General features: G+C 46.6%; 1 protein-coding gene across 1 annotated transcript in view; it reads right to left on the bottom strand.

The window, feature by feature from the left end:
• The window catches only part of myo1d (myosin 1D), an 83,606-nt gene that overhangs the window by 8,755 nt on the left and 61,831 nt on the right, over positions 1–13,020 (bottom strand).

Genomic DNA, 13,020 nt, shown 5'->3' on the forward strand with positions numbered 1-13,020 from the left:
CAGGTGGGGAGAGATGACGACCCGGGACTCTGAGCAGGTGATCAAAGTCGGATCTTTTCTGGCTTCTAACTGGGATTACTGAGTGCAGACGTGCAGTTTAATATCTGCTCAAAGCCTCAGGTAGCACATTTAATGTTCATCTCATTTTACAGCCTACAACTCCCTCAGTCTTCTGATTACACAGTCATATTCTAGGACTCATCCTATTTCATGACTTTAATGGATCTTTAGCCCTTTCATTTGTTTTCAGGCTTCCACTCGTGAACACTCTGCTCTCCGTCTGCTCGGTGTGACCATGTCTGAACAAAGTCCACAGAGGTGCAGAGCTTTCAGGCCCCTCTTTGCTCTCATACATACAGCAGACTCACACCATGACCTATATAAGCACAAAGTCGAGCATGTTTACGATGTTTGTTTGGCCTTGCACAGTGGGAGCAGGTGGGCTTCATGCAAGAGCTCAACCGCTGCCTCTCATAACTCAGAAATCCAGAAGTGTTCCAGATGTTGTTGTTCTGCATTTAGGGTGAGACGAGCGAGTGAGTGCTCAAACTCTTGGCTTCAAACCCCGCAGATAACAGGCAGGATGATGTCACCGTGGTAACGTCCACGTCTTATATGGAGCTTTTGATCAGAAAACAGGAGAGCAGTGATTATAAATAATGTGGAAGATTAGCAGCAACATAAATATGAAGACATCCAGAGAGTTCCAGCAGGTTGAAGAGATGAACCCTGACTGTTCATCTGTTCACACACACACACACACACACACACACACACACACACACACTTTCTCTTTTTAAGAAGAACATACAGTCAGCTCACATCAATATCTCAGTGTGTGGGACCAAAGACGGGAAAAGCAGGGAGTGAAGAGAAAGCACGCACACACGTACTGAGTACTGCTTGTTTTCTCCTCACAGCGTGTGTGTGTGTGTGTGTGTGTGTGTGTGTGAAGGTCAGGCATCGCGGGGCAGCACTGTGAGAGCTCATACTGCAGACTGCTTGTGGACGTCTGGACAGCAGGATCAGTGTTTAGAATCTTTATAGAAGGAGAAACATGAACGCTTTGACAGCGTTCATGTTTGACGAGGACACGTCGGAGACATACGGCTGCCCGTTTGGGGATCGAACCTCCGACCTTCTCCACCGACTGAGACCCGGCTGCCTGTTAATAATCTGAGCTGTTAGCTAACAAAGCCAGCGTTAATGTTTCTACAACCAGTCGTCAGCTATGCAATGAAAGGCAAAAACAATGCTAATGCTAACGTGTGAGCTAACAAACAAAGTATAGCTGAGGCAGATTCTGGCAGGCTTCTTCTTCTTTATATCAGGAAGGATCCTTAAATAAATCAAAGTGATCCACAGAGGATCATGAATCTCTGTTCTGCAGAAAATCATCAAATCACTTTCTCAGCATTTTCAATGTTACAGTGGCACGAAGGGGAGAATCAAAGGATCCCAACAAGACTGAGATGATTCAGGATGTGGGATACAGAAGTAGAAGTAAAGTCTTTTTGGCTGATCAGTTCAGCAGATGCTGCCTGTGTGAAAAGCTGAAGTGATGTTTTGATGTGTAGTTAGAAGTTGGAGTGAAGGTGTCGTTGGTTTGATGCTTGCAGGGCCGTCACGCAGACCGAAAAAGAAACAACGTCCCCTCCGTCTGTCCTTCTTCCGCCCGCTCTCTTCGAGGATTTGAACGTAACACCAGACCTGACACAGCAGACGAACCCTTTCTGTGTCTCACATGGCTGCATCACACGCCTCACGTCCTCCAGCGTGCTGCACGCCGAGAGGAAACACGGAGATGCACGGACGGCATGAAGAAGGAAGGACGGGTCCAGAGAAGCTCCGAGTGCAGCTCTTTAATGAGCACCACTGTGAGCACAGTTGTGCAGTGTTGCTCGTGCTGCAGATGTTGTGGATGAATAATAGAGAAAAAAGCAGCCTGAGAGGCGGACATGAAGCGGACTGATGGCACAGAGAGGGTGGAGGTGTTTCTGACACTTCTGCTTTATGAACATCTTTGAAGGTTTTACTCTTTAACATCATTATAAATCACTTACAGATCATTTCGACAAACGTTTTCTGGATTCTCTGCTCCTCTTTTTGGTTCGGGGACAAAACGAGACATTTAAGGGAATCATCTTTGGCTCTTTCCGTGTGCGATAAAAAATGCATCTTATTCAGTGCTGTGGACTTTGAGGACACAGCTGCAAACAGAAGAGAAAATAAAGTCCGATCAGGAAGCTCTCTGCTCTGCTGCAGCCGTATGGCATGCTGTATTTACTAAGATGTGAAAGTACATAACAGCCGGCTGTAGATATCTTCTTGATGTCTTCTTTTATTCGGCCTCCCTCTGATTGTGCGCTCCCCGTTCCCAGCTGTTATCTTTTCTCCCCGCCGCAGAAAAAGAGCCGCACTCACAACGGGAGAGATTACTAAGTAGGTCATTTAAAGAACGGGGTAAAAGTGCACTAACAGCAGGAAGGGTATCGATTCAAATGTGTAAAGAAGAGGAGGGGGGGGGCGATCTGTAGCGTGCGTGGAGAAGTGAAAGTCAGAGGTGGAGCTGCCTGAGCGAGGCTCACATCAAAGAGGAAGACGCTGAGCATGTGTGCAGCTGCAGGCCTCTGCACCAAACAAAGGAGAGGTCAGCTGTAAACCTACACGTTCAGCACACTGTCAAACATGTTCAATCCCAGAAGACGCGTTCATCTTTACAACATTAGGAGCCTCAAACACTCCCATGAGGCTCGGTGTGAAGTCGGATCCTAAACGAAGAGAACGAATGTTGATATTCCGAGCTGAGGCGCTGCAGAGGGGGGGAAACAGGCGCCGACTATCAACGACCCCCCTGGAGGTGTTTTTGGATAAAGCCTCTATTGTGATCCTCAAGTGTGAATTAATAAATATTTCATACGTCTTCCCCGAGTCGTCGGGTTTCAGGATACAGACTGTAAACTTTGAACAGAAGCGATGTAGCTGCTGCTGTGTTATCAGATGGAAGCTGTAAGACATCAGTTTGTCTGTGTGGGCTTTGTTTTTAATCTGCTCTCCACTCTGCAGACTGCTTAACGCTGATATCAGGCAGAATGATTTTAATCAGACGAGGAATCTGTGGGACTCATGTTTGAGGCTAATTCAAATTATTTGAGTAACTTGTGCACTTCAGGAAGCAAAAAGACAAATGCATTACTGAAATTCATCCACAGTTGGTGAGGTATATTCTGCGTGCTGCAGGAAGAGACCCAACAGGAAAGAGGTTGAGCTGCTGTGTTTCTCTGTCAGGAGCATTTTGAGTCCACATGAAGAAGGAAAAGTAGAACATGCATTTTTGATGCATCACTTTCATCCAATTATGAGACATGTCTGTCCTGATGGACATATCCAGCAACGACTGACTCTGCCCACTGAGCCACAGCGTCCCCGGCCCGAGCTCGGAGGAGAGCAGAAGGCTGATGGCCCACTGTGAGGTTGTTCACAGAGCATCTGGAGGTCCAATCTCCCGACTCCCAGAGGACGCTGGGTAAATGACGGCTATCCATTACGTCCAGTATTCACAGATGCTCTGGTTAAACAAAAGGGCGCATGTCTCACCTCCACCTCTCGCTGGTTAAGAGATCAGGAGGAGATAAAAGAGAAGCTGGAACGTCCTAAGAAAAGGCTTCTGGGCCACTGGGGGGGGGGGGGGGCAATCTCACACCGCTGAGCCATAATGGCCGCACGGCAGGAGGGTTAAACAAGCCAGTGTTTACGTGCAGGAGGTCAACTCAGCGCTGAAAACCAGCGAGCCGGATCTTAAGTCACCGCTCAGCTGCATCTTCAGCCTTTCACACGGACTGTGCAGCTTCTCAGGGCTGGAGCAGTCTTAAAAACACGGGAGGAGGATCAATACTCTGCCTCTCCCTGAGTCACAGCAGCAGAGAGAAACAGGCAGCCTCAATTAGTTGCTCATTACTGAAGGGAGACCGCTCACTTCTCAAGTGGCTACGCCTCCAATCCTGTTCATTAAAGTCCATCAATACGTCAATCAGAGGTTCATCTCTCCTCCTCTGCTGACACGTCATTTCTCTTCAGTGGCAGGAGGGTGAACGTATCGTCAGGGAGGTACCGGACCCATACGATACCCAATCACTGAACACGTCGACACCAACGCTAACAAAAAGCTTCCTTTAACTTCATCTAAGTCCATTACAGAAAGGTTTCAATGTAAGTGTACAGGACCATGAGAATGAGGTGACTGAAGCTCCAGATTAGACCATCCACCGCCCCATCTCAAATACAGGACTAAATACACAAACTCCTTTCTGATCCTTTTCTATTGAGTCTCAATTATTTCGACGCTCGTCCCTGAATCTCTGAGTATCAATAGTTTTATGTCCGTGGATGAAGCTTGTTTGTTTTTATACCCAGTAAATGCTTCAACCTGGACGTCTTTGTGCAATAAATAAAGACCGTTTGATCGTTTGTTAAAGAGGCAAAGACGTGGCGTTGATCCACGTCTTCAAGTCTTTTAGGTTTTTAAAAAGCTAAACTGCCCGTTCACGTTTCATCTGTGAAAATCTTTGACTGTCTCTCAGATCAAAGATCTTTCTTTGTCAATTTCCTTTAAGACGAAAAAAAAGATGAAGAGAAATTAATAGGTGAAATTGAAGGAAATACAGCAGGGGGAAAGCTGGCGGGGAGGAAGGAAGGATGGAGGTGCAGTAATTGACTGATGTGAAGGAGATTAAAGTACAGATGAAAGGCTGGAGGGAGCAAAGATGAAGGATGAAAAGATGTCAGGTGTGGAGATGAATGTCAGGCTGCAAATGAAGAAAGGACGAGGGGACAGATGAAGGGAGGGACGGGAGGAAAAGGAAAGGAGAAGAGGAGTTGTAGGAGGCCGAGGAGGGAGGAGAGAGAGAGTGTGTGTGTGTGTGTGTGTGTGTGTGTGTGTGTGTGTGTGCTGAGGCTCATCATAATTGGCCTGACAGTGGGAGATGGTGCAGTGCTGTTGCTGGGTGGAACATGTGTGTGTGTGTTTGGGGGGGGGGGGGGTTGGGGGTAAAATGTGGAGGTCACCGAGGAGACGGAGACTATAAAATCCCTCCGCTCCTTCGCTATCATGTAAAGTGTGCAGCACTTAAACTGAAGCTTTCATCCAGAGTGACGGTCTGCGTGCACACGTTCCACACGTGCACGTGAGCGGCATTAAATACAGCTCACACCAGCTAACATGCATGTGCAGGATATGTTTGAGGAACATGATCAGACCCCATGAGGAGGTTTAAGTGGATCTAAAAAAAGCAGCTTACAGAACATACGCAGCATCTGAAATTATAATTCACAAATAGCTTCCTGTGTTTGAGCAGGTACATGGATATAAAGCTCCGACTCGTCTTGAAAGCATTTTTACTCGTCTCGGTTTTTTCAAACAGCGTGGACTCCGGATTTTAAATCAAGACCTCTGATTGGCTGCTTTGCCTCTTTCTAAAAGAAGGCATAACTTCAATTCATTCATAATTTGATTTTTATCTCTCGGTTGCGGCTGCAGCCTTCTACGCTGCACACGAGATGACCATGATATTTATTGCTCTGGGTCTGTATCAGTCCCACCTTGGTCTCGACTACAACACTACTATGTATACATGAAGAGAACAATCATCTCTCATGACGCTCGTGTTACAGGATGAAAGTCATGTGTGTTAAAAAAAATGATTTACAATAAAGTATTTTCCTGTCTGGGTGTTTGTGCTTTGGGTTTTGGAGTTTGCAGGCGGCAGCTTGTGCACCAAAGCTGAACACATATTTGCCTCCTCTGGCAGCTTGTTTGACTTGGACAGCAGCCGGAGCAACAACAACATTAAACATTGGTGCTGCTCAATGATACAACAGGCAGGTTTCTCCTGCTCGTAATAATGATGATGCTCTAAAGGCTATGGAACGTGCAGACCTCTCTTCTCCCCCCCTACCTGCTGCAGGAGGAGAAGGAGCAGGAGGAGAAAGAGAAGGAGGAGGAGCAGGAAAAGGAGTAGGAGAAGAAGGAGGAGGAGGGGCAGGAGGCGGAAGAGGAGGAGAAGGAGCAGGTGGAGGAGAAGGAAGAGCAGGAGGAGGAGGAGGAACAGGAGGAGAAAGCGGAGGAGGAGCAGGAGGAGGAAGAGGAGGAGGAGGAGCAGGAGGAGGTGGAGGAGAAGGAAGAGCAGGAGGAGGAGGAGAAAGCGGAGGAGGAGGAGAAAGAGGAGGAGCAGGAGGAGGAGCAGGAGGAGAAAGAGGAGGAGCAGGAGCAGGAGGATGAGCAGGAGGAGCAGGAGGAGGAGGAGGAACAGGAGGAGAAAGAGGAGGAGCAGGAGGAGCAGGAGGATCTTTGATTACTTTGTTCGGGGTTCGTGTGGCGACCTTTTAAGTTTGTGTGTTTTGAGCCTGAATTGAAATATTTTGATAAAATTGCTTCAGAGTAAAATTAAACTATTTGTAAACTAAAGACACAAAATAAAACCTTTTGTTCAGTTTTTTTCTCTAATAATTAAATACGCGTGCGTCTGTTTGTAATTCTGTTTCTGACACAGAAACTAATTATGCAATCAACCACTTGGACTTTGTTTAAAAGCATGTCTGATTTCTCAAAGTCTGCAATCAGAGTTCATCTCTCATCAAGGCGCTCAGAGTAAAAGAGGAAAAAATGGTCCAAATCCAGAATCAGAAACGCTCGCTAATGGAGTCACAGCCTTCTGAATAATCACGATAATAACTGCACGGCTGTAATCAAACTTCAGAGGCGGAGTGTGAACGTGAGTAAATCCAGCGAGCCCCATTATCTCCTCCCGTTAGAATGAATCTGAAATGAGCTTTAATAAATCTGTCCCCGAGTGCTGCATGTGTCAAAGGGTCACTGCTAATTACCAGCGTGCATGTTCTGCTCCCTTGTATCAGGACGTGTCATGCATGACAGGAGTGTAGGACACTGTGAGGATCTTCATGAAACCTTTACAGGCTGTATTGTATTTGAATCATGTTTAAATGTGTCTGACATTCAAGCACGACAAATCACTCTGAAGATGAATCAATAATCGGATGGAGTGAGTTATGATGATCCGCTGATTACTTCCCTCGCTCGCTCCGCTCTGAAGAAACCATGAATGGAGAAGGTTCATTTCCTTTCCTTCTCAAAATCTAAATAAGCAGAATGAGTCCACCGTCTTTCGGTCCGGTGGGTTCAATCAAACGGACAAACTTCCAGAACTTTCTGTGTTTCCTTTCCTCTTCGATTCTGTGCTTTGTAAATCTGTCTCAGCACTCGCGAGACTGTTTCCCATCTTATTCGTTTGTCTCCTCAAATCTGTGTTTAATGCATTGAAAAAGTGATGATTGGTTGACTGTAGGGGAATGTGTCTCTTTACAGTGATATGACATCAGAGCGAGTGATATTCTCCATCAGCAACAGATTTCTAAACTTTGGTTTTCGGTAAATTCTTTGCAGCCAATATCAGGTTATTCTTTGTCTCAGGTTCCTCAAAGATTGAAGCAGAAAAGACAATGATGAAATAATGTTTTTGTTCTGTCTCTCGTCTGTGGCCGCGTTCAGGTACAAATACAACTGAAGATCTGAAATGGTTAAAAACACGTGGGGTCGAAAAAGTATGGAACTCTCCGAGATCCTTCGTCAGGAGCACGAGAGAGAGCTCAACCTCCACACAGCACGCTACGTAACAAACACACACACACACACACACACACACACACGGTCACTCATTCAGCAGGTGTGTTTGACCTGCTGTGTGAGATAAAGAAAAGAAGGAGAGAGAGAAAGGTTGTCTGGCAGAGAGTCGAGGCGGCTGCAGAGGGAAAGTAGGTCAGAGGGAGTCACTCTGCACATCCACACTCTTTGCATCTCAAACACACATTGTGCAGTTTTCACACCTTTTAATATTACCTTAAGTGTGTACTTCCACAGGCAGCACGTGTACACACAGCCTGGCAGTCACACAAAGGCGCACACACACACACACACACACACACGGGTTTGGCCCTTCGCCATCCATCACTCCGCCCAGCCAGCTCCTCCTCCCCCAGGCTGCAGCACGGTGCCAAAGAGACGAGCAGGACTCCCCTCTGGTCCACATAACAATGACTCTGACTCTGTGTGTGTGTGTGTGTGTGTGCATGGCTCTCCTGTTTGTGTGCGGCAGAATTTGGGAGCGTGCATGCTATTCGGATTTGTTACATCGACCTTCAGCTTGACCTCCAAATTATTCCTTGGATCAAACTTATTGTCGTGTCCAAATAAAGCTAAACTCTGTTTTTAAACTTCACTGTTGACCAGGGCGAGTCGTGTGTGTGTGTGTGTGTGTGTGTGTGTGTGTGTGTGTGTGTGTGTCGCCCACTAAACAAGTCTTTTACACCCGTTATTCATATTTAGACTATAGCTACACAACGAGCTGCTTCACAGGGCCGTCAGAGAGAGGCGGGGCTCTGGTCAGCGCTCGGTGCTCGTCAGAGGATTTCGTTCTGATCCAGCATGCAAATCGAGAAATGATTGGATCCCTCTGATTGGATCTGAGGCAGCGAATGGGAGGGACGAAACATTCTGACACAACGTTGTCAGTTTAGCGTGTATTTAAGATGTAAAGCAGCTGCCTGCTACGAGCTGAGGATCTGCTCTTCCTGCTCTACTGTCTGGATGTAAACCTGGACGGACGGGGGGACGGATGTCATATAGTCCAAATCCTAAAGTCCCAAATGAAAGTGAAATACTACATTCAGCACAGACGTGTGGGCGTTGACCTGCGAGAAGAAGCGCCGGCTGCTGGTGCTAGCACGGCTAAGGTTAGCCACACTTTATACTGGTGCAGGTTTTGATCCCATGCTTCGTTGTCTTAAATGTTTTGTGCTCATATCTGACTCTCGTCCCTCGACAGTCGACATATTCCTATTCTGCCCTACTTCTCTGCTCTCCATCTTTTTTGGGTTCTTCCTCTCTGACCTTCACGTCCCTCTAACTTTCCTCCTCTTCATCACTGGTTTGGTTTTTCTTAGCCTCCGTTCCTCTCTCTGTCTGCAGTCTGGGACGAGAGATGTGCCGGTATTATCTCCAGCCAGCAGGGTTATTAATGGATCGCATACCGTACACACAAATATGGATCCAACGGTTGCCATGGGAACTGCATCCGCAGCGCCCCAGAAAGGAGGGGGGGGGGGGGGGGGGGGGGAGAGAGAGAGAGAGAGGGAGAGATGGAGTTAGGAGGGGAGGAGGAGGAGGAGGAGGAGAAGGGGAATGTGAAGTGAAAAACAAGAGAGGAGGAGGGGGAGGAGCAGGTAGGGGGTGAGGTGTGGAGCTTGTGGGGGGGGAAGGGGGGGGAGCGCAGTGATTAATGGAGAAAAAGGAAATAGAGAAGGAGGAGAGAGAAAGAGGAGAAGAGAGGAGCCCACTTCTCTGTCTGAAATATTTGATTCAGCAGAAAGAGGTGACCTTGAAGAGAAGGAGACAAAGGCAGCCTCTCTCTCTCTCTCTCTCTCTCTCGCTCCCTCCGTCTGTGCCACCCTCCCTCTCTATCCTCCTCCTTTTATCGCACTGTAATAAATGATGTTAGTGCCATCTCCAGATATGACACAAAACACACCGTGGCACATTTGTGTGACAACACTTTTGTTCTGGAGTATTCTGCCGGCACAGCACTCAGCGGCTCTCACACAAAGAAGAGCAGTCATGAATGGACGTCCTTCTTTTAATCAAGTCGCTCAGGAGGGTTGATTGTATTTTAAACTCGCCGTTCTATTTTTAGTTTTTCGAGCGTGTTCTCGTATTTTATCTTTAAATGCTTCCAGAAGTGAAAACCTCACTTCCCCGACATCCTCCTCATCCTCCTCCAAGTGTGTGAAGGGGTCGTGACCTCTCTGATCCCCATGTATGATAAAACATTTCCTCGTCCCTTCAGCTGCACTGGGGTTTGCACACTCAGTTGTTTGTCATCACAATCACTGGCCTTATGTAACGTTATACTGTGTAAAAATAATTCCCATTAAGTCCGGGCGGTTATGTAAGCTGATTTTGAATTTGGGGACAAGCGAGCCTGCTTTGGGATGAGACAGGAATCATTTCACATTTCTTTTCCACCGCTGGAGCGGTTTATTCCTCCTGAGCACGCAAACGCTCTGACTTCATCGTGGAGGGTTCTCGCAGAGGATCTAAATATTTCGACTTGAATGTTCCTCAACGCACATTTTAATAAAATGTTTCGAAAAACATCACCGTAATGACGTAAACAAAAACGCATCGACTCCTGCTGCTGTTAGTCGAAACTTGGTGATACTGCGATCTCGTTTCCTGATGTGAGTTACATGTGTTTCTAACCCTTCAGACATCCTGGAAAGCAGGAGAGGCAGCACCTGGATTAGTTGCGTGCACTTCAAAGAGCACATTAAAAGATTTAAGCACAATCTCCCGCTCCGTGTTTTTGTTTTTGTTGCAACATTGGACGGAGGAAGATGAGGAAGTCTGGCATGCACAGTGTGACTAAAACACGGTTCGTGGTCGGAGTAATCTGACGGGAACAATAGAGAGAGAGAGAGAGCACAAAGACGCCGACGTGTCTGCAGTGAGTCTGATGACAGCAGCTTACTGCTGCAGAGAGGTTACCTGAACCACCACTGAATCAGATTGGACTCCGAGAGATCGATACCAGTGTGCTTCTCTCTCTCTCTCATACATTACATCCTCTGCACATTTTGCATGGTTTGCAGTCTCTTTCTCTCCCCCCCTCTCTGTCTCACCTCCCTGCCTCTCTCTCTGCTCGCTATTCCTGTCACACTCTCACTAACACTTTGTGTTTTCCCCCCTCTGATATAAATCTACTTCTTCGCCCCCGAGCAGTCTGGATAACAATCCCCCGTCTTCGGAGTCAGAATCAGACAGGAGCGGGCGAAATGTTCACGTCTTCAGGGGCAGGAACAGAATACGAGCACGTCACCCCCACCGATCGATGCCAAGCTGTGTACTGCATGCTGGTGCTGACTCACCCTGTGGGGGGGGGGGGGGGGGGGGGGTTATGGGCAGGGTGTGAGGGGGAGATGAAGTATGAGAGTGAGTGGGAGGTAGACTGAGAAGGACAAAGGGTGGCGTTGGAGGTTAGAGGAGAGTAAGGCAGAGAAAATATGAATGGGTGTAGTTAATCTATATACATCTGTCACAGAGACAGATCTGGGCAGTTTAGAGCAGGGAGGGAGAGAGAGAGAGAGAGAGAGAGAGAGAGAGAGAGAGAGAGAGAGAGAGAGAGAGAGAGAGGGGTACACTCGTCCTCACTTCAGGTCTCAGGCATCAGAATAAATCCTCAAGCGTCAAATCAACAAACGGTGAAATGTCTCCACATGACGGGAAGAACTCTGAGCTAAGAAGTGAAATATCTCAGAATATAGCACTTAAATATTCACCCCCCCAGGATGCTAATGCTAACATTTAGCATAACGCATCACTGTATGTATAACCTCACAGAGCCTGACGCTTCAAACACGCAACGATATTCCGTCAAGAGTTTTTAAATGAAGAAAAATAGCAAATAATGAGCGTACAGCCCAACAAAGTGGAATAAAGGTTGAAGCTCGACTCTTTTTTTATTCATCCGGTAACAATTTCATTCTTCTTAAAAAGTCGCACATTCTTCCTTTAATGACTCACAACTTCTTGTCCAAATCTTGACTCAATTTTTAACCCTAAAACCTTTTGTTGAATTTAATATGAAAAAATTGAAATTTTCGTTTTTTAAAAGTTCACATATTTTGGATAAATTTGTTTTTATTCAGTAAATTTTCGACGCTCAGGTCTTTGTTTGATGTTTATAGAAATATTCAGAGACACATAGAGGTAGTTGGGGTCTGTTTCACGTGTCTCTATAAATCTTCTCTCTATCCGCTAATCAATTCATCATTTAAGAAGAGGAACCATAAATCTGTTTGATGCACGCAGAGGACAGCAGCCTGAGGTTAATGAAACGGTGTCAAAGACTTCTGTCAACCCTGCACACACACACACACACACACACACACACACACACACACACACACACACACACACACACACACACACACACACACACCACACACACACACACACACACACACACACACACACACACACACACACACACACACACACACACACACACACACACACACACACGGTGGGGTTACATTAGCCATCGTGGACGCTAACAGTCGCTGAAGCCAAACGAAGCTGCAGCTACAGAAACATGAATCCTATTGCAGCGGATTGCACAACCCGGAAACAACAAGGTCACTAAAACAGCAGATTATATGAGATTACAAGTGTGGGTCATGAGACAACTTTGTTATAAAGCCGTGACCGCAGGAAAACAGTGAGAAAGAAGGAGAAGGATTATATAGCGAGCAGCTGTAAACGACCCAGTTTCCACGTCTTCTGAAGCCATTTAAAGCCACTTCATCCTCCTCCGCTCGCTCCAAAGTCACCACGACATTTCAGTACGAGTGTGAAGTTGTGTTACGTTACCGAGGGCTAAATAAAGCTGTACAGCAGTGCCACTTCACCACCTGTGAGAATACAGCACGCACATGAATAATTCAACGCCTCGACTATTTTTTTCTTCTTCTTCTTGCGTTCGGATCTCAGAGGGAAATGTGCGAATCAGAGCAGAAGGGTGTGATACGGAGCTGACTGACACACAAACCACCGGAGATGTTGTCAAGTCGAACTCAGAAATACTTTCTTTAGCATCTCTTTCACCTTTAGTGTTCTTTCATTTTCGTACCTTCTCGCCGTCATCAGTCAGAAGGACCTGCATCTGTCTATTCAGACTGCATTAATGACACATATTCACACTATAGTGACGTTTTATAGGTGTTTGCATATTTGTTCATTTTCTTTCATATTATCTTTTGATACTTTGACGTGGTATCTGTTGCGCTGGTTTGCTCTGACAGCATTTGGTTGTACTTGCAGAATAAAGATATCTTGTCTCTTGTCTTAAGGACGAGGACAATCTTTGGTCCAGTAACTCTTCTCTGTGTTTG

This window comes from Symphodus melops, assembly GCF_947650265.1.
Source record: "Symphodus melops genome assembly, chromosome: 21".
NCBI lineage: Eukaryota > Metazoa > Chordata > Actinopteri > Labriformes > Labridae > Symphodus > Symphodus melops.